At 39.3% G+C, this 23,852-nt stretch overlaps 1 long non-coding RNA gene across 2 annotated transcripts; it reads right to left on the reverse strand.

Annotated features, from left to right (window-relative positions):
• Positions 1-21,098: 21,098 nt before the first annotated feature.
• LOC122030030 lies at positions 21,099-23,798 on the reverse strand. Of its 2 annotated transcripts, none has more exons than XR_006125287.1 (4): positions 23,386-23,798; positions 23,238-23,298; positions 21,601-21,646; positions 21,099-21,357 (listed from the first exon to the last, which is right to left on the reverse strand). It is a non-coding gene; the product is annotated as an uncharacterized LOC122030030 (long non-coding RNA). The 2 variants fall into 2 exon arrangements; XR_006125286.1 differs by having other exon boundaries at positions 21,601-21,694.
• Positions 23,799-23,852: the final 54 nt, after the last annotated feature.

Raw genomic sequence — 23,852 nt, forward strand, 5'->3', positions numbered from 1 at the left:
GAAATACTAATCAAAGGGACACTATGTAATCTGATAACCTCCCGGCAATACAGATCTGTCAATCGATCCAGGAAATCAGTCTTCCGGATCGCTAACGAGTGCGCGAATTTGGTTAATCGATCCATGATTACCCAAATCGCGTCATGGCCTCGTCGTGTCCTCGGCAAACACACCACCAGGTCCAAAGTAATATGTCCTCGTTTCCACTCGGAAATAGGAATCTGCTAAGTAATCCAGCAGGTCTCTGGTGCTCGGCCTTTACTTGCTGACAAACAAGACATCTAGCTACAAAATCCGCGATGTCTTCCTTCATGTCGTCATTCATGTCGTTCCACCAATAGAAACACCTCAAATCTTGGTACATATGGGTACCGTCTAGGTGGACAGCAAATCGAGAGCGATGAGCTTCCTGAAGTAGCTCCTGTAAGACCGGATGAGACTGAGGTACGCATAATCTGTCTCGGAAGTATATAATCCCTCCTCGTCTCGTGTGAACTCGATCTGCTACCCGAAAGCTATCTGGCTGCAAATAAACTGCAAATATTGATCAGCAGCCTAAGGCTCTCGGATCCTCGTCCTGATTAACGACTGAGCAACCATGGTAACCAGAGTACCCTGCTCTGTCTATCCTTATCCCTCAAGGCACAACTCGGAGAAACCTTGAATCAAGTCTGTGACCACAATCCGATGGCAAGCTAAAGTCCCTCCGGACTTCCTGCTAAGCGCATCAGCAACCACATTAGCTTTCCCCGGGTAATAGCTAATGGTACAATCAAAAATTCTTCAAGAACTCCATCCATCTCCTCTGTCAGAGATTAAGTTTCTTCCAAGTAAACAGATATTTGAGACTCTTATGGTCAGTGAGAATCTCAAATGTAACGCCATATAAATAATATCGCCAAATCTTCATGGCAAAAACAATGACGACTTGCTCCAGATCATGTACAGGGTAGTTCTTCTCATGTTCCTTCAATCAACGAGAAGCATAGGAGACTACCATATCGTGCTGCATCAGAACAGCGCTCAAACCCTGAATAGATGCGTCGGTGCAGAGGACATATCTGTCCTCTCCAGAAGGCAAAAATTCAAAATCGGAGCCGACACTAGTCTCCGCTTCAGCTCCTAAAAACTGGTCTTGTCATCGTCAGCTCAAGTGAACTTCACGCCTTTTTAGGTCAGGCGTGTCGGTGACATAACTATCCGAGAGAAACCCTCAACGTATCTCCGGAAATATCGAGCCAAACAAAGGAAGTTGCGAGCCTCTTCTATAGACTCCGTCTACTTCCAACGGTAACAACCTCGATCTCCTGTGAAACCATGGTATACTCCTACTGGTGACCGTGTGTCTCAAACATCTCACAGAAGATAATCAAAATATACACTACTGATCTTCACATCTAGACGTTTCCATCGAAACATCTCTAAAACTATGCAAAGATGATGTGCGTGATACACCTCAGATCAGGAATAAAACACCACGTCGTCAATAACAATAACGAATTCTGATCCAATATCATAGGGATACCCAAATCATCTAGTCCATGAAAACATCTAAGGCTCCACAAGCCCTAATGGTAAAACCAATACACATAATGTCCGTATCACAGACATTCCCAATCTATAAGATCCTCGACAATAAACAAATCTGATCACCAACGATATTAATCACCAAAGAATAAATCCTCCAGTGTGAGAGCAAAGCTCCATCACACGAAATACTACATATGTGGGAGCAACGCTCTACCACAAATAATCCGTAATATGTAGGAGTAACACTCCACTACAAATAATCTATAACATGTATCTGCAATAGATATGGGAGCAATGCTCCGCTACAAGCAATCCGAAATATGTATATGTGGGAACTCCGCTCCACCACAAACGATCCATAAGTGTCCAAGGCACCTAACTATCCAACTAGAGGCTGCACGAGATCACTCAACCACATATCACTGTAGGTAGCCAAAGGTATAAACAACCTAGTAAACAAATCAAATCCATAGTCAACTCTATCATCATCCTAGTGGATTGGTCACCCACTAATAGGAGAATTAGTTGACAGGGTTATACAACCAATAACATAATGTAGACACTCAGCATTCTACATTCAACATAGGTAGAATCATCATGATGCTACCCACCATACACCTGGTACACATGCACACACAACATATGTATAATCGACATAATCCTCCAATTTATACACACCAAACACACTCATAGCACAGGTATAAATCAGTGTGATACCTCCAACAATACCTATCAAACCCGTGTGCATATATCAACATAGGTATAATCGACAATACACCTCAACAACACTCACATGGCATATGTACACCTATGCCAAGAGTATAATCAACGTAATACTTCCAACAACTCATAATCGACACGAGTATACTCTCAAAACAATCATATAATAAACAAGATACCTCAAATATTACACCCAACACATCTGCACATATCACAACTCAGATTAGATCGATAAGATACATCCAATAAAACACTCAAACATATGTGCACATTCCACAACATAGTTTTTAATTGACAAATATCTCCAATAAACAATCAGACATGTATGTCTAACCACTCGGGTATAATCTACTAGAAATCCACAATAATCATATGTATAAAGGTATACGACCCAAAAGATAAAGTCAAAATTTAAGAACATCAAGACACTCTCATTTTTTTTTATCCTCAAAAATATCAGCCCACATAATATCAGATGAATCAGTCTCTACTCCCATGAGGGCAAATTAGCATTCAAAACATCGATCATTATTTATCCACATAGTTCAATATCAGATGAAACAAATATCAATTTTTATCATCCTGTTAACTAACCACAACTAACCAGATTTATTAAAATCTCATAGGCACTCTAAACCATAAACTCTCTAGCACCCAATTTATAATCTGATCACGAATTATAATCATCAAACCTGTGAATATCATATATGACACTCACTATGTCACCATCAACGACAACCCAAATAATAGATCATCAAAATAGTTGACACTCACTATGTCACCATCAACGACAACCCAAATAATAGATCATCAAAATAGTTATCCACTAATAGATCATCAAAACAAATATCCAGTAATAGATCATCAGACAACCATATAACATTTACTCTCACAAACCATTAGAAGTCAACATATCACAATATCTGATCTCCCAATATCCCTCAACCTCAAATCATTCTCAACAATGATCAAACATGATAACTCTCCAATGACCAATTTTTATCGTATCAGATACCCTAATATCCAAAAGATACAAGTATAAAAACTCTACTGGCTAAGTCCACAGGAATATAGGTATCATCCATTATCCAGCTAACCATAGCAGAGGCTGATATGTGCCTCCATCTCCTAATAGTAGTAACAGAAGCTAAAACTACTGATGGTATGATATGAAAAATTACCAGAGACTATAATCCTTGATCTCTATTAGGGTCAACCAAGATCAATGGCTAACCCATCACATGTAATATGGCCACAACAACCAGACAGATAATAAAAATAAAGTGCTAATAGATGTCCTAACCATCATAAAATAAACATCATACCTATTTGCCGTCTGGAGATGTTCCATCGCTATCCAGTCCCCAACTTCTGACCTCAAAATTCCGAACGAGAAAATCGCCAGAAATCCATATAAATCCGAAATAGAAATCTGAAACATAACCATATCGAAAATCCGAAAATGCCCAGTTAGACTCGCAAACCTAGCTAACCCAAATATCCAGAATACCAACAACAGGTATCCGATAAATCTCCAGAACACCAACAGCAGGTATCATAACCCTGCTCTGATACCAATAAATTGATATCAGTTAAATCTCAAAATCCAACACACGGAAACCAACCAAGTATCGCCAAACTTTGGCGCTCTGATACCAAATAAATTGGTATCAGGTTATCCCAAATATCAAAAATACAAAGACAACGATCGTAAAACTGCCCTCTGATACCAAATAAATTGGTATCAGAATAAACCTCGAAAATCCAAAACACATAGCAAGTATCGTATAAGTTTGCTCTGATACCACTAAATTGTCACGCCCCAGAGGAGTCCTCGTCCGAAGAAATTTCGGCAGCATCTCCCCTGTACGGCGGACAATCTGAAACTTTCTACATATCTCCATACCTCAGCCACATGCGGCTGGAATAATAACAATAAATATAACACAACCACACAAACATCCACGCAGTTATATATAATCAAACAAAGCAGTAATACTCTGACTCGAAAACCACCCTACTCAACTACACTCGTAAAACACAAATTCGGCAACCTTACCTCTTCTGTCATCCAGGCAGGCATGTAGTAAAATATATCGAATAGAACATCCATCAATATCAAAAGAAAAACATACGATGTCCAACTATCCAAATAACCAAGTACACACATAACCAAATAAGAACCAAACTAAATTATAAATAAAACGTCGAGGTCTGCAGGGATCTAGCACTACGTGCAGTGAGGACTAGCGACTGGAACTGCTCCGGACAGCCTCAACCTGAAAATATAACAACAATGGAGGCGGGGTGAGTCCAACACTCAGCAGGTACAATTGATATGCAAAGTAAAGAAATAACACCTAGCACTAATCATGCGTACAGTCTCCTGATAAAAATAAAGGTAAATGCAAACCGAAGTAGACAGGAGAGAATCTGTACTAACCAGGACCCGGTATAAGGACAAACAGTCCGAAAGGTATAGAAGACCTGTATGCATGTCAAACATAGGTATTCAAACAATATGCAACATATAAATGCAGCAAACACAATCACAAACAATAAAATGCATCATGCATATGATGCCAATGTCATGGTCACCCCTGACGCCAGTCAGCCAACTCATAACAAAAGTGGGACCGAGTGGGTAGGGCTGTGACGACCGTGCACTCTGCAACACTACTCCTGATGAGTGATCGAGTGGACGGGATGCTGTCGGAGTACATACATACTCCTACCCCAAATCATAAATGGGGGAGCGCAATGCTCTCATCTCCCGGTACACTATGACGGGGAGGAATCTCTAACGTGCTACACGCTGCGTCACACTACCCATGAGCGGATCAACGGAGCACCGGAAAAGTCAAACTGACGTGCTACCACGCTGTGTCACGCTACCCATGAGCGTCACAACGGAGCACCGAACAGTGATGAAAACTGGCAAAGTGCTCGACAATAATGGAGCAATCTCTCACCCAGCATGCAATCATGCGAATGGTGCATGTCACTAAGCATGGTAATATGCTAAATCAATCTCTGGACATATGATAATGTGCACCAAAGTAAATAAATCATATCAAGGTATACTGATCACATAAGGTATCAAACCTAGGTCCTGACATGGTAAAACATGGTTATATCACTACCCATGAGCATGTGAAATCAGATAGGTATCAACCCGAAATGCAAACAAACAATCAATTAAGCAGGTAACATGTATCGGGCAGTGATTAACCGAAACAAATAAGAAAACACAATTAATGCAAATTGTTAATTTCATTACTAAGCATATCAAAGACAATAAGTCAAAAGTACCCGCCTCCAATAGAAATGTTCGTATTAGGTCCAAATCCGACGTCGAGATACTCGTCTCGCGTCAAAGTCCTGTGTCACCAATACATATACATTTTTATTTAGCTAAAATTCAATAAATAGCTAAATAAAATCCTTACAACTAATTTAGGGTAAAACCCTAATCACATCATACATATAAACAACTAATTATACATTAATCATTTCATTACCCTAATTTTAATCTACACATGTTCATATAATCAAATCACTACACCATACCTCAATTCTCAGCTACTGCTGATGTTGAAACAAGGAACACTGATGGATGGATTGCTGCCAAACCAAAACAAGCAAACCTCACAGCCTAGATATGGATCAACTGAAAACCCCCAAATTCTAGAGCCACCGAACAACCCATCACCTACTAGAATCCATCTTACTTGGCACTTTCTCCGTGATCAACCATCAAAACCTAACCACTTATGGCGTGCCAATCTGCTGACAGGGATGGCATGGCCGGAATCAAGCAAATCCTCCACCTCCATGATTTTCCGACAACCAGTAATAGTGCTTTCCTGCTGAAAAACAGAGGAGAATCAGACAAGAAATAAACCCTTCACCTTGCCGGATCGCCACTGCTATGAGGAGAAAGCAAGGCTCGGAGCTAAGGCAGGGCTTTGTCGTTGCGTGGAAGAAAGGAAGAAGACACCGGCGATGAAATCAGAAGAGAGGAAAGGCTTAAGAACCCTACTTCTATCCTTGACACACGCTCCCGGCTTCCGACTCCCAGCGATCTAGGGCACGGGTCCGCAAGGTAGAGGGTGTCAGTGCTAGGGCACGGGATACTTGCCGGCGGCCGGCGCTCGGGAGAGGAAGAGAAGGAGAGGCCGGCAGTAGACTGAGATCTCTGAGGCGACGAGGCAACGGCAGAGGGAAAAACTGATCGGCTCGGGAAGAAGGAGCGTCGTGCGGCGCCGGTTAGGAGTGGTTAGAGCAGGAGACGGCGTCGCTGAAGGAAACGGGAAGAGATTAAGGCGCGGGGAAAAGAGAGAATAAAGAAAAAGAATAGAAAAAGAAAAATAAATAAAGAAAATCAACTTTTCCTCATTTAAATGGGGTTGCCCTAATAGGCTTTCCCTGGCCCTATTTTATCCCCGTAAACTCGTCTATACGAGCTCCGAAAAATTCCAGAAAAATTTCCAAAAATTCCGAAAAAACTCCCTTTTTATTATCCGCCATTTTTCGGTATTTTACAGATATTTTATTTTCTCTTTAAAAATTATTCACATGTTGAAAAATTAATATTATAGAAATTTCTTTTTATCAACCATGAAGGGATTTTTGAAGAGAAATTTTATTTTTAAAATTTCCGGAAACAAATTAGGAAGTTTTAATTTGTTGATTGAAACTTGTCTAATTTGATTCTCTATGATGTGGCCGGCCAATATAAGTTTAATTGGGAAATTTTATTTTATTTTTCTCAATTAAATCATGTCAAGGAAATTAAGAAAATTTTATTGTAATTAAATTTCCTAATTTACCAAGGCTAAGGAATATAAAAGAAAAGGTTGGGGTGCCTTCTTGAGTGAGAACATCTATTATTTTTCTCCCTCTCTTATTCCTTGGTGTGGCCAGCCAACCTCTCTTTCCCTCTTCTTCTTTGTGGTGGCTGAACTTTTCTCTTGGCTTGGAGCTCTTGTGGTGGCCGGATACTACTTGGAGAAGAAGAAGAAGAAGGAGAGAAAGCTTGCATCCCTTGGAGCTTGGTTGGTGTTTTTTCTTCTTCCTTGGTGAAGCTTTCTTGTTTTGGCCGAACCTAGCTAGGAGGAGAAGAAGGTGTTTGGTGGTTTCTCATCTCGGAAGATCGTTGCCCACACAACGTCCGAGGTTAGAAGAGGAATACGGTAGAAGATCAAGAGGTCTTTCTAAAAGGTATAACTAGTAATTTTTCTTTCCGCATCATACTAGTTATTTTTGGAAATAATACCAAATACAAGAGGCTTACGATTCTAGTATTTCGAATATATTTTTCGATGTTGTGTTCTTTTGTTTTTTCTTTTCCTTGTGATTTGATTGTTCCTTTCGGTTAACCTAAAGTTATTTTAGGAAATTAAATATTAGCTTTCCATAAAAGGTTTTGTCTAGTCGGTGGTGGTTGCTCTCATATCCAAGAAGGTCGTGTGCCTCGCCACGTCAGTACTGGGAACCAATTATATAAATTAATATTTAATTGAATTAATAACTTAAGGTGACTTAGGTCGAACGTGTTAAGTTCCGCAGGAGATCTAAGTCAAAACCTAAAAGAACAAATAGATTAAGTTTTGGATCAAACGTGTTAAGTTCCGCAGGCGATCCAAAATTTAATTTAAAAGTGTTGGATCGAGACGCGCTAGAGGGGGGGTGAATAGCGCTCGTGGCTAAAATCGTTCAATTATCGGAATCGTAAAATCTATCGGAGAAGTAACGCAGCGGAAAGTAAACAACCACACAGAAAGACAAGAGAATTTACTTCGTTCGGAGCCTGTGACGACTCCTACTCGAAGGCCCGTGATCCTTGATCGCTTTCCGTGGGCAACAACTATAAGTTCGACAAGAGTACAAGTATTACAGTTAAGTATAATGAAAAAGTACAGTTATACCGATGACAATATCGTAATCTGAAGATTTCGGAGCTCCGGGTCGTTGGTGTCTCGTAGCAGCACTTCGGGATCGTCTCGTGAGCAGCTTGTAGCAGAAAGATTGCTTGAAAGTTGTGTTTTAGAGCTGCTGGTCGAAACCCTTTATAAAGGGTGTTCAAGGCGCCTTCTACTATTCACCAAGGCGCCTTGAACAGCCGAGTCAGCCGGGGAGATGAGGAGCGAACTGGTCGAATCTTATCACAGACTCAAGGCGCCTTCCACTGTTCACAGGGTGCCTTCATCTGTTCAAGGCGCCTTCCACTGTTCATCAAGGCGCCTTGAACAGCTTCTCGCCTTGCATCCGAGGCGCCTCCAAGCTCCATGGAGGCGCCTTGGACACTGTTCATCCGAGGCTTTAAGTTGCTCCTTTGCACCTGCAAGATACGTTAGTCCCAAACACTACCCTGCAGCATAAAGTTAGCACATAATACAACAGATATTATAAATGAAGTATTAACAGTCTCCGGACTGTCCGAGTCTGACTTCAGGTTTCCAACCGGAAACCCTAGGTCGACCCGACGCCTACTGTTCCCTCTACGGGGAACGCGTCCTCACCTACTCCACTCAGGAGATTTACCTGTTGCCAGTACGATCCTCCAGATCGACTGGACTTTTGCTCGGCACTCGACGCTTCCGGACTTTCTGCTGGACATCCGCTTCCCGGCTAGTCCAGACTTTCACCTGGTTCGCGACACCAGGACTTTTCACCTAGGGTTACCACCCCCTAGGACTTTTGCCTGAAGCCATCGACCTGCCAAGACTTTCCGAATAGGGTTACCACCCCCTATGACTTAGGGTTACCACCCCCTATGACCTAGGGTTACCACCCCCTAGGGTTTTTCCTCTGCCTAACCGCAGTTAGGACTTTTCCTGAGACACTCATTTAACATGTTAGATCACAACTCACCTTAACTTTGAATCCTTTGCCATTATCAAAACTTAGGTTCGATCGTTAGATGCTTCCCGCACCAACAAAAAGAACACATGGTAGCTAGGAAAAGGTTCAGACCTTTGTACAAAATTTTGTACGGTGGAACCTCTAGGTTTTCCGAGTAGCAACCAACAGGGGGCGCCTGAAAGGGTTCCAGGCGCTTGGAGTGGGATAGAATTTTATCCCCAACGTAACGGTCAAAAGTCATGTCGCTATTGATAAAATTTGGGTTCCGGGCACCCCGAACTGCTCCGAGCGTCTGTAATAGTTCTGGGCATCCTGAAGGGGAAAGCCAACATTTTGTTGACTTTCTCTCCAGGCCTCCAGCTTCGGCTCTGTTGGTTGCTACTCGGAATATCGTACTGGTTTCCCTGTACAAAAATTTTGTACAAGTCCTGAACCTTTCCTAACAACCTATTGTGTTCTTTAGAAATTAAATTTGAAATCGCAAACAGAACTTAACATTATTAATTCCAAATTCAACTTATCTGTTCTTAGAGGTTTAGACTTGGATTGCAAACGATGCTTAACATTATTAATCCAAATCCACCCATGTTACAAATTTGATTAAATATTTATTTCAGAGATCGGCTTCCAGGTTAAACATGGTGAGGCATTAAGCCTTCTTGGGTATGGGATCATCCACCACTTCCTATACAAAGCCTTTCAACGAAATTCAATATTTAATCTCCTTATAGTAACCCTAGGTTTAACCATTAAGAACAATCGAATGACAAGATCTAAAAAACAAAAGAAACACAAAATCAAATCATAAATCTGAAACCTATAATCGTTAGCCTCTTGTGTTTGGTATTTCAAAATCCATACAAAAGATGAATTTTGTATTTCAAAATTGTTAGCTTATAGACCTCACTATCTTCTGTCGTATTCCTCTTCTTATCTCGGACGTCGTGTGGGTGACGATCTACCAAGATGAGAATCCACCCAAGCCTCCTTCTTCTCCTTGCAAGTTTCGGCCACCAACAATCTCCTAGAGATGAAGAACTTCGGCCGCCAACGAAGCTCCAAGGGATGTTAAGAAACAATGCCTCCTATCTCTCCTTCTTCTCTAAGCAAAATCCAGCCACCAAAAATCTCCTAGAGACTAGATGTCGTCGGCCACCAAAGAAGAACAAAAGAGGAAGAGCAATGGAAGAGGGTCGGCCACACCAAGGAAGAGAGGAGAGGAAATAATAGATGTGTTGTATGGTGAGGCACCTCTATCCTCTCTTTTATATTCCTTGATCTTGGCAAATATGGAAAGTTTTAAACATAATTAAAACTTCCATATTTTCCTTGCCAATGGCTAATAAGGAAATTTTAATTAAAATTTCCTTTTAACCCATCTTATGGCTGGCTCCTACAAGTCCTCCAAATAAGGAAAGTTTTAAACACAAAATTAAAACTTCCTAAATTTGTTTTCGGAAATTTTTTTAAAATAAAAATTTCTATTCCCTTCATGGTTGGTTATAAAAGGAAACTTTTATAAATTAAAATCTCTCTTTTAAAACATGTGGATGATTACAAAAAGGAAAGTTTTTTCCAAAATTAAAATCTTCCTTTTAACTACAAATAATGAAAGATATCAAACATTTCTCTTAATCCTTTGTAGAAACTATAAAAGGAAAGATTTAATTTAAAACTCTCTTTTAAAATCATGGCTTCCACATAAGGAAAGATTTTAAAATAAACTCCCTTTTATTTTTATTGTGGCCGACCACCTAAGCTTGGGTTCCAAGCTAGGGTCGGCCACCACTTAATCCCATCTAACCTTGGTTTGGCCGGCCCTAGCTTGGGCTCCAAGCTAGGCTTGGCTGGCCACCTTAAGGCGGGTAAGAAGTAGGGTTTAGGTGTATATAAGACTTTATAAATAAGAGGCTATGACATGGACCGAGAGGAGGAATTGGTTTTGGTCTCCCGATAAACTTGAGCTTCCCGTGTTCGCCTCAAACACCCAACTCAAGTTCATCAATAATATCTCATTCCACTAAAGAGTTATTATTGCACTACCGCACCAATCCCATATTACTATATGGACTCCTTCTTATCATGAGTGTGTTAGTTTCCCTGTGTTTAAGATATTGAATGTCCATTAATTAAATGAGTTACTGACAACTCACTTAATTAATATCTAGCTCCAAGAGTAGTACCACTCAACTTTATCATCATGTCAAACTAAGTTCACCTGCAAGGTTTACATGACAATCCTTATAAGCTCCTCAAGGGGACATCATCAACCTAGATTACTAGGACACAGTTTGATTCTATAATCAATAACACATCATATAAATAATATCATTTCCCAACTTATCGGGCCTATTGATTTAACGAGCTAAATCGCACCCTTTGATAAATTAAAGAAATAAGTATTAAGTATATGTGCTTGTTATTATATCATGATTAAAAGTACACACTTCCATAATAACAGAGGTATTATTCTTTTATATAGTCAGTATAAAAAGAAACTACCTCAAATGGTCCTACTCAGTACACTCAAAGTGTATTAGTGTAATTTTATAGTCAAGATAAACTAATACCAAATTACACTACGACTATTCCAATGGTTTGTTCCTATCCATCTTAGTCGTGAGCTACTATTTATAACTTATAAGGAACTGATAACATGATCTTCTATGTGTGACACCACACACCATATTATCTATAATATAAATTAATTGAACAACTACACTTAGCATATAAATGTAGACATTTGACCAATGTGATTCTTTATTTCAAAATAAATGTTTACAAAAAGTTAGGTTTTTAGTATACACTTTAACATGCTCCACTTACTTTGGTCTGAGCCTTTCGCTCCAGCTTCGCTCGCTTGGGTGATTTCGGTCATCTGAAATATGGCTCACCCGAACTTTCGGCTTTCTCGAGCAGGATTCCACTTCAGCTTCTCGTCCCTAGAAAGAGTCGCATGCTTTCTTCTCATCTGCCAGCGTACTCTTCCACGGCTCTTCGTCCCTCGGACGCACTGAGCCCTTCGGCTCTCTCCCGTGCCGATCTTCTCGCTAGCTGCGTCTTTTGCTCCTCGAGCAATCTTTCACTTTGACTTCTCGTCCCTTGGAAATACCGCACGCTCCCTTCTCGTCTGCCAATGTACTCTTTCGCAGCACTTTGTCCCTCAGACGCATCGAGCCTGTCGGCTCTCTCCCGTGCTGTCCTTCTCGCTAGCTACGTCTTTTGTTCGACATCCTGTGCTCCTAAGTTCCTGCACACTTAGACACAGGGTTAAACACAACAGGACCTAACATAACTTATTTGATTATATCAAAACTATCTTGCGGTACCAACAATCTCCTCCTTTTTGATGTGAGCAACCCAAGTTAAGTTAGGGTAAACCAACATAAATAAAAGCAATCAATTTTACAATAAAGTGCAAAAATTGAAAAAATTAAGCTACCTCCCCCTAGACTTAATCCCACTTTGATCACATAAAAAATGGGATACCAAAAAAATTTAAAGGTAATTTTTCAAAATATAAGAAAGTTTTTAGTTTAAAAAAAAACTCTGATTTTCCAATAATTTTGAAAAACATTGAAAATTTTAAAAATAATATTGATATCACTAAAAAAATTTACAATAATTTTAGAAACTTTGAATTTAGTAAATTAAAATGACTTGGAAAAATTTGTGAATCTTAAACGCAAGTCTAAAAGAATATTCCAAAAAAAAACAAAAGTGAAAGCCTTAAAACAATTTTGGAAATCTTGAAATATTTTTTTGAAAAATAGAGCATGCATTTTGACAGAAGAAAATACATTTTCAATATTTATAATTTGAAAAATTATTTTTAAATAGATGTATTTAGATAAATAACTCAAAAAAAATTCAGAAAAAATTTCTTAGTTAGCAAGGATATCTCATGCGGAATAATTGAAAATTGTGAATAACAAAATTCAGATGTTACAAAAATTGAGATTCTTTTTATAGAAGAATACTAAATCCACCCCCCCCCCCTCCCTTTTTAGGAAAAAAATTGGAATCAAATTTATTTCGAACAAAAATTAAACTCAAAATGAATTTAAAAAAAAATCAATTGCAACAAAAATTTAATACACGCATGATTTTGAAATCCAAAATAGATTTCTTCCTACCGAATTAACAAGAAATTTTTTAGTTACATGCTTTCTTGACAATTTTCTAATCTGTCCATTGTGATATTTAAATTTTTAATTTAGTCTATTATAATTTTTAATATTTTAAACAGAGAATTTTGAACATGTAAAACTTTTAAAGTTTGTATTTGTTCCTTTAACATTTCATCTTCTATTTTTAGTTTGTCTAAATCCTCTAATCGATAAATTGTTGCTAGAGTTCCTTTTAACTCATTATTTTTTGTTAATAATTTTTTATTTTTTATTTTTAATTTGTAAGAATCTTTCGACAATATTTTCACAAGTTTAAACATTTGGTTAGGAGATAGAGATCGTACATGACTTAGCTTATCGACTTCTGATGCTCCCCCTATGGAATTGCTTTCTTTCGAAGACTCTCCCCCTTCATCGATGCTCATCTGGGATGAGCTTTCTGTGTCCTCAAGAAGGAATTCAGCTATAAGGGATGTCCTGGCAATTTCCTCGATCTCAGATTCTTCTGACGACGACTCGATGTCCATCGAGGAGTTGGATTCGACTTCAATTGGTTCTTTGTAGAGCTTGAAGAACTTTTCCCAAAGTTCTTTCGCACTTTGGTAGTTGCTGATTCTGTCGAGATCCTCCACCGGTAGTATGCTTATTAGATGATATTCAGCCCTATTGTTTAACGTAAAGTCATCGCGCTGCTTTTTGGTCCAGAGAGGTTTTTCAATTTCTTCTCCGTTTGTATTCTTTGGTGCTTCATAATCATATTTCATTATTAATAAAATGTTAAAAATCTTTTTTAAGAAATATCTCCATTCGTCTTTTCTAAAATGTGAACACCCCCTCGAACATTGGTGGGTAGATGTTAGCTCCGGCCATCTCATTGCTTCAGTCAGCGGTTAATCCTTCTGAGACGTCATGGCTCTGATACCACTTGTTAGGACTCTTGACGGCCAGCTAGAGGGGGGTGAATAGCCCCTGCACAAATCAAAGCAAACGAATCTTTCTCGGCTTATAACTTAAACAAAATAAACACTTGCATAAGAAATAATAAAGAAACTGAAGGGAAGAGGCATCGTGATTTTACTTGGTTACAACCGGGGAGGTTGTTAATCCAAGGAAGTTAAAGCGCACTAAAATTCTTCTTCAAGAGAAGAAGCCTCTTACAACATTTAAAGCTCACAAGACAAAACTAAACAAGAACTAAGAAGTGTACAAGTGTTGTTTCAAACTATTCTGCGTTGTCGTTAGCTTCTCGGAGTAGGATTGCTTATATAGCCCCGCTCAGGGCACCTGGAGTGAGATAGAATTCTATCCACAATGCAATGGTCAAAAGTCATGTCGTTGTTGATAAAATTTGGGTTCCGGGCGTCTCGGACTGATCCGGGTGCCCCGGACTGGTTCCGGGCACCCCGAAGGGGAAAGTCAACATTTTGTTGACTTTCTCTCTGGGCCTCCAGTTTCTAAGAAGGGTCTAAGTCAGAGTACATATATTGACAAGGTGCTTAAACGTTTTATCATGCAGCATTCCAAGAAGGGATTCCTACTGATATCACATGGTGTGAGTCTTTCAAAGACTCAATGCTCTTCTTTAAAAGAAGAAAGGGACCGCATGGATCATATTCCTTATGCATCTACTATAGGGTCTATCATGTACGTCATGCTTTGTACTCGCCCAAATGTCTCGTATGCATTAAGCATGATGAGCATATACCAGTCAGATCCAGGTGAAGGTCACTGAATAGCAGTCAAGAATATTCTTAAGTACTTGAGAAGAACTCAAGATTATTTCTTGATCTTTAGAGGCGATGAAGAGCTTGCTATAAAGGGTTACACCGATGCTAGCTTCCAAATAGATAAGGATGACTACAAATCACAGTTAAGATATGTATTTTGCTTAAATGGTGGTGCTGTAAACGGGAAGAGTTCAAAGCAGGATACAATCGTTGATTCTACAACAGAGGCCGAGTATATTGCTGCTTCAACTGCAACAAAAGAAACAGTTTGGATTAGGAAGTTTATTGCCGAGCTTGGCATTGTTCCTAGTATAGCGAACCCAATAGACCTCTATTGTGATAACAATGGGGCTATTGAACAGGCTATGGAACCTCGCTCTCATTATAGATCCAAACATATACTATGACATTTCCATCTCATTCGAGAGATTATCGATAGAGGAGACGTGAGGATATGCAGAGTACCGACCGATGCTAACATTGCAAATCTCTTGACCAAGGCTTTGACACAGAGGAAGCACGATGACTATACTAAGTCACTAGGTATTAGATATTTCAGTGATTGGCACTAGTGCTAGTGGGAGATTGTTAATATTAGCCCTAATACCAATTATGAGATTATTATAAAGGGCTCATTTTGTATCATATTTCATTATTAATAAAAGGTAAAGTTGATTATTATATTTATTTTAATTCAATGCCGAATGAATAAGTATAATAATGTTCTAGAGTAGGAGGGTCTAATCTACAACATATCAATTGATTGAATTGATAATGAGATATTATAGATATACATAGAACACTACTCTTAACTATTCTTAGTCAAATATTAATATGCAAGGACAATATTAATACGTTGAGACTAGCATGTACGTCAATGGATGACTTAATCTCACAAGTCATGGATATGATATATCAGGTTGACACATGAGTATATATTAGAGAATATATACTGAATGACCCACCATGAGAATATTTCATGGATCATTATATGAGTGTCATAAACATTCTCACGTGACTATTGGTATGAATAGTCCTTAGATCTGAAGTCACTACGGTTCACTACATAAGGAGTTGTGCACTTTGGTATCGACAAATGTCACCTGTAACAAGGTGGACTATAAAGTCGATCACTGGATATGCAATAAGTTATGTGGAGGGATGTGAGTGATGTAAATGAGATATATCCCTTCTATATAACGGAAGTGATATTTGTGTGCTCCTTGATTAGTAAGACACAAGAAAGCATGATCATGCTCAATGAGTCAATATGCAATATTGAGCTTATTTGATTGAGTGTACCTACTTAGATATCAAGAAACACAAATATTGATAAGAGGATGCCACGTTCTATGCCTCATTGATCAATCTATATATCAAGGATAGAAGGATTGGGTAACAATGATGCATTGCTAGATGTCACTTATTGATTATGTATCTAAAATAATTTTAGATATATTACCAACGTTATGAGAGTCTATTGGATCACGCACAAAGAACATATTGATTTGGAGAGGGATAATGAGGTTAAGTTTAATCCAAATTATACACATTGAGTTAGACTTGAATGAATTCGGATTAGACTTATTGAGTAATGGATTAAACTCGTTGGTTTATTGGGTTAATGATTAATCCAATATTCTAAATTCAACCCATTAAGATTAATGAATATTAATAGATATTAATATATCATTAATCAAAAGGAAGATCAAGAGACAAAAATATTTTTGTATTCATTGAATGAATACAAAAGTCATTTATAAAAGTAACTTTTAGGTGAAGTAACCTTTTTGTAAAGTAACATTTTGGTGAAGTAACCTATTTGGTAAAGTAATCCTTTTGTGAAGTCACCTTATATAGATGAAGTGACCTTTTGGGTGGGGTGTTCTTCTTGGTTTTTGCTCTTCTTCTTTCTTCCACTTTTGGCTGAAACTTTCACAAGAGATTGCTAGTAGAACCTTTGGTTGTTTCTTTCTCTATTTCGTGAGTTTGTGAGACGGATGGAGAACGTGTTCATGTGGATACCGTAGAGACATGGATGTGTTGATCGTGATGAGATCTACATCCTAAAGAAACGTTGCTGTCGGGATTGCGAAGGGCACACAGCAAAGATATATATCTTTTAACAAAACTTAGTATATGGTTTCCTTTGCATGAATCTTCTGGATATGAACTTATTTTTCCACTACACTTTTCGACGTATTTAGCACTATAGTTCCTTACAGTCTGCAGTCGCCCTACCCGAAGACCGAGATGTTGGAATTGGTTGGATGCGAGACACCTGGGCCGCTGGTAAAGGTGGTGACATGAAGGCGATCAGCGGCACGCAAACCGTCCCCTGAGGTAGTGCGGATAATGACGACGTTCGATCGGATGATATGGAAGCAGGGAGCTCTATAACTCCCTTCTTGGGAGGAGGAATGGAGGTTTCATCCCACTCGGAGAAGGGTCGGGAGACGGTGGTGTTGGAGTCTGCAGGGCCGAAGTCGCAGATCGGGAAGAACCTTCTGCTCGACGTCTCTTCCGTAACCGCAGGGGTTCACCGAAGGTGGCTGACTCCGTAGCGACCGCGATCGGAACCATCTACGATCGTTCGAGCGGAAGGTCAACAGTGGCTGCCAGTCCACTAGCTGCTGTTTGACTGGCTCCCCCTCCACTCCCCAACACTTGTGTTCCCTCCTCGTCGTCGACTGGATCCTCGTGGGAACCGACTGGCTGCAGGCCACAGCTCTCCAACTCAACCACGACTGTGACGTTGATCTCTGCGTCCACGAGCTTGCTCTTGCTAGCCATACGCCCTCGCAACATGATTCGAGCTGCACAAAAGGAGGAAAAATCAGTTAAATTCAAAGGTTGCGAGAAGAAAGAGCATACCTAGGCTGGACGGAAGCTTCGTCCGGATCGAGCTCAGGCCGAACACATAGAGAATTCCCTCCAGCAGCAACTTGTGGATATGGTACTTCTGACCAGCCAAGCTTTAAGCTGCATGGAGGTAGTCTGATCGGCTCTTGTACTTCTTGAGCTCCGGAGGGTTTGACACTTCTAGTTGCCAACTGGTCGGGAAATCTAGCCACTCGGGAAGGCGAACGAAGAAGTAGTCTCTCCAATGCTTGTTGGAGGACAACATCTTATCAAAGAAGACTAAGTCCACTCAGACTTGGAAGAGAAAAGTCCCTGGCTCGGACAATTTCAGATAATAGAAATAATGAAAGAGTTGAGGAGTCAGAGGAATGTTGTGCAGGAGGAACAGGACGACAACCCCGCACAACAGCCGAAAGGAGTTCGACACTAATTGATGGAGAGAAATGCGGAAATATTTACAAATGGCGGAGAAAAAAGGATGGATTGGGAACCACAGACCGACAATGAACTGGTCCCTAAAGAAACATAGAAAACCCAGCGGTGGTTCTTTAAACGCGGAAGGAAGGCTGATTTGGTAGTCAAGGGGAAACTCATAAGTAGATTTTCAAGCTCTTAGCGTCGCCCCCGTTAAATCTGGACTCCATGGAAGTATACCAGAGCCCAGGGACGGAGGCAGGGGGTTATGAGGAGCTTGACATCGAAAATGAGGAGGACAACGAAGAACAATGAAAAGATTCGAATGATGAGATGAAGAGGCTTACGGGAAGGATCGCCAGAGAGGCAAAAGAAGCAAAACGTCATCGGGAAGCTCGAAGACGAAGGTACGCTAAGGGAGGAAGACGACGATGCACGCGAGGTTTATAAACCTCACGGTTGATCAACCTGAGTCATCTGATCTAGGGTTGCGAAAAACTAAGAGGAGATCAAGTCGTTGAATTCGAAAAATCATATGTCACATCACCAATGGATATCCGCCTGTCACGTAAAACGTGCGGCGGCAGAAAGTGAGACACGTGACGCTCAGTCACCAGATGACATTAATAAGGCTTAATTAAAATGTATGGTTGCGTGCTCGACCATAGTGAGCAGAGATTTGCACGGTCTTTGAAAAATTTGGATAACTTCAGGGCGTTCTGCCGAGGGACACAAGGAAAAGATCTTTTTCACCAAGTGTTGCCGCCCATTGTCTGAGCGACACGGATATGCGATTATCATACAGCCGAACGGCCGAGGCACAGTTGGCTTTAAGAGGCTTGGCCGAACGACATTTATATGACAAGTCGGGCAATGCGAAGTCGAACGGCGAAGGCATGGGAGCCACCGAAAACTCTACTGGTTCAGTCAATCGGACTTGCAGCCTCCTTCGACTTGACTTAAGAGGTAGGCTTGTGATACGGCGATGGAGGGAGACCTACCTGACACGGGGTCAATTGCCAGTGTGGAGGTCAAATCAAGTTGTTCAACGCCCAGATGCCAGAGGACCGAGCGGAGGGCAATGGCAATGGCCGGTCGGACATTCAGGCCCCGACCGACGGGAGACATGTCTAAGCAAACATCTAGTCTAGCTCAGGATGATACGTACGACAGCCAACGTTCAATACGGGGTAGCAGGACGTCGAGGGAGACCGAATAGCTTATCTGAATGGGGAAAGATATGTTACTATATGACCATCGCACAGAAGAGCTACTGAGGTTGACAGAATGGAGGAATCACGGCTGAATAATTATCCCTCTCGATTAAGCAGCGGAATAGGTCACCGTATGATCTTTTTCCATTTAATTCACTAAATATGCTTTATCCATTGACTTATTCATTATTAGGATCAGGAAATAATGTCAATTTTTATTTTCTTTTAATTAAGAAAAAAAATAAAAAGACACTTTTCATTATCATAATCTTAAAATATTTCATTGTTAAAAGAAAAAGTAAAATATATATATATATCCTACTATACTTTTTGAATCAAAATGCTCTTTCAGTATCTTTTATATCATGTATGAAGTGGTGATGGAAGGAGACATATTTGAAATGAGATTAATTATCAGGATGGAGAGTAAAGTTAAGTTAGTCAACGTCTGCATGGTAGAGGGTTAAACATAGGATAATAGTAATAGTTGGTCGGGTAGTCAGGCTCCAGCTGGCGGGAGATATGTCTGACTAGACATCCAGTCCAGCTCGAGATGATACGTATGACAACCGACGCTTAATATGGGATAGCAGGACGCTGAGGGACACCGGATAGCTTATCCGAACAGGGAAAGACATGTTACTACATGACCACCGCATAGAAGAGTCACTAAGGTTAACAGAACAGAGGAGTCCCGATCGAGCGGCTACTCCGCTCGGCCAAGCAGCAGGACCTGGCCATGGACGAAGCGGATTCCTAGCCGAGCGGCTACTCAACTTGGCTCGGCAACGGGACCATTGTAGTATCTCCGATATCTTTTTGGGAGGTAGTGTCATTGACACGAGGCATGGTCGACAAGCAGATCGTACGACAAAAGTTTCTACTGTCTCGTCAGGGATATGCATGTCCTATTAAGGTATAATATCAGAGGTACTTTCCTGACAAGTCATTTCATGGGACGTATTAGAGAGTGTGCCCATGTCTCGGGAAACATGCACGTCGTCCACCAGGGCTCTATATAAAGGGGGTCCATCACCGGCGGAGGTACGCGTGATTCTTGAGTTCTACTGTTACTCCATTTTTTTCTATATTCACTACTAGAATTAAGGTCTTTAAGAACACACATAAATGCCCTTATAGTATACTTTTAGTGACACTAAAGCTATGGTGACACCACTAAAAAATGTATTGATATGCGGTGTTAGCATAGACCCTCTAGCATTCCTGACATTTGTATAATGTCATTATATAATATTTATGCTAACTTCAAAAGTGTCTTAAATATAGGAATATAATGACAATCGAAAATGTCACGAAAACATATTTCATGAACATTTATGCATGCCTTTTTATTATGTAAATAAGGACAAATATAATTGTCACCTAACCTAATTTATATTGACAATTATAAATATTTTAAATTTTTATATAAGGACAATAAATTATGTTAGTAATGATAATTTATAAGGATATTTTAAAGTGTGATCTTATATAATTGTCATTATGAAATGTTAATTATAATATTTTATAAAAACATTAAATAAAAACATTTAGAATACACCACAATAAATTAATAATATTTATTCAGAACACAACATTCATCACATAATAGAAAAAGTTACACATCATCACAATTTAACCATCATCACAATAAGAATAAAAATGTTTTATATCCAAAATATCCAATCCATTCGTCATATCATCATATATAATTCATCCCATCATCACAAAAATACAAATGCATTACTAATGTAAAAGCATTGAATCCAATGTTAACTAAATACTAACAAATCATTGAGTTTTAAAACTAACAAAGTCTTATAAAATAAAAAACCAACTAATTTACTATCAACCATCTTCAACCATCATATGCAAAATCCAAGTACCTGTCACCTACAAATACAATCAATAAATTTGTATAAGTAAATTAAACAATGAAAATATAAACCTAATAAACATAATTTAAAAGATTGAAAATCATACAGAATGAGAAATATATAAAGTATTATTCTATATGCACTAATAAAAATCTTCGCACATTGTCAACTGCAAATACATTTCATATTTATTTAAAATTTTAATAACATGATAAATATAAAAAATTAATAATATTTCACTAAAATGTTTAAATCATACCAAATGACAAGGCCAAGCTATCAGTCCTCCAAGTGCATCCTCAAACCTTTGTAAAAGATCATAAGGTCTAAATTTAACACTTATAAATAAAGAACTGTATCACAAATAAAATTCACAAGTTAGAGAACTCAAGATATAGATAAATCTTTATAACATAAGGACTCAAGAGGCTACAACATAACAATCTATAGCATCTGCATAATTTATCTCACCTAATAAAAATCAACAGTACAAAAAAATAACTCAATATGGTATCTTTTTTTTATCATGTCCTAGGTGCAAATTGCTAGATATCTGATGTGGAATAAAATTATTCATTTTTCTTGGCTCTTAAACACATGCAACCATGCTTGGCTGTACATAGTTTGTGAAATACATAATCAAAGTTTTTAGGACAAAAGGATAAGGTATTGCATGAGAGGATCTCATTTCTACAACTCTCGAGTTGTTAAGTCAAATATAAGTGCAAACATAGCAATCAACAATCTATACTATGGTTTCAAATCTCCTGCTCTACAAGGTGGATCGATCAATCTCATTTATGCTTCTCTTAATTCTTTTCATTCTATTTTAGGTATTTTGCTCCAATCCATTACTGTGTGTGCTGGAATTCTGATGTGCTGGAATTGTCACCGTGCTGAGTAAAGCTGCTGTCCGTGTGAAGCTGAGTTTGGAATTGCTGTCCGGTTTTGATGTGTTCTTGATATGCTGGAATTGTCACCGTGCTGGATTTGCTTGAAGCTGCTATCGGTTTGATGAAGGCAAGATGGAGCTAGCCGTGATGTTGGTGAGGTGTAAGTGTGAAGACAAATCCGCATGTTGGAATTGTGTTTGCACCTTGGTTATTTTACTGTGATGATGGTTGGTATCTTGCATGCTCTCATGTTGCATGCAAGTGAGTGTGGAGTTTTACCTCAACTGTTGAGGAATCAACTCCCATGATTTTGTAAGTTTTGACGATTAGGATGAGTAGAAAACTTACTTAGTAAAAATCTCCAACTCAGCCATAATAATAAGGTAATTTCATAGAACAAACACCTCTATATTATATTGAGAATAAACATGAGATGTAGAGGTGACCAAGTTCAAGAAATTAAGAATCTCTAAAAGTCTCACAAGATCAAACATTTGTACGCTTCTTGTGCAAAGCAACTAAATTATGATTACAACTACAAGGGATACAACCAGTCCATGGCTCTATTGTCGAACCTTTCAAAGGATGCCTTTAAGCTAGTTATGTTTTGTGCAAAGCACAAGATATAAGACATAGGAGATTTTGCTAATGAAGTACCTTTAGGTGATGAGCAATTTTAAAAGGGCACTAATCGGTACTAACAATATAGCTGTGTGAAATAGAGGATCTATGTGATAAAGGAAGGTCATACTTATAGATAAATTAAGTATATCAATTGTTATTGCTAATGAAGTACCTTTAGGTGATGAGCAAGGTCATAGCTGACATCATTAGCCAAGTGGAGCAAACTAAAGAATCCCTAGATCTCATAACACTCACTAAGATTAAAACGTTACATAAGAAAGAAACATATCCATCAAAATTCAAAGAAAAAAGACCAAACACATATACAAGTGAAGCTTGTTAGATAAGGACTGAAACTTAAAACTATTATTATATATACCTGTTTGATTCGATTAGGTAGAAAGGAGCAAGGTGACTATTAAATTCTTCCAATCCACAACCTAAAAAAACAAGAAATTAGCAAGAAATTAGTTAGGAGCATATACAATGCAAAACTTCCAATCCACAACATTAAAAAAAAAAATTACAAATCACGGTGAGATCCGCAGATTAGGAGCAGCGACGACAAGAATGAGTTTGGGAGGAGAAAGGCAGAATCACAGCGTGTAGGCAGTGCTGTGGAGGAATCGTGGTGGAGGCCGGCGGCGGCACAGGTATGCGTGAGCGTGGGTGAAGATCCTAGCGACAGTGAGAGCAGATTAAGGAGAGGAGCGGCAACGAACGAGAGCAGAGGGAGGATAAAGGGAGAGGAGCGCCGCTGAGAGCAGATTAGGGAGGAGCAAGGAGAAAAGCAGCGATGACGAGAGCAGTTAACGGAAGAGAAAGGGAGAGGATCGGAGCGGCGCTTAGGGTGGGGGAGCGGCGAGCGAGTACAGAGGAGAAAGAAATTCGGCGTGTGATGAGGGAAAGGGCCGGGTTAGCGTTAGGGCAGGGAAAAAAACAAAAAAACTTAATTATTAAGTGATTATTAGGTTACTAATTTGGTGACATTTGG

Source organism: Zingiber officinale, chromosome 10B (assembly GCF_018446385.1).
Source record: "Zingiber officinale cultivar Zhangliang chromosome 10B, Zo_v1.1, whole genome shotgun sequence".
NCBI classification, from domain to species: Eukaryota; Viridiplantae; Streptophyta; class Magnoliopsida; order Zingiberales; family Zingiberaceae; genus Zingiber; species Zingiber officinale.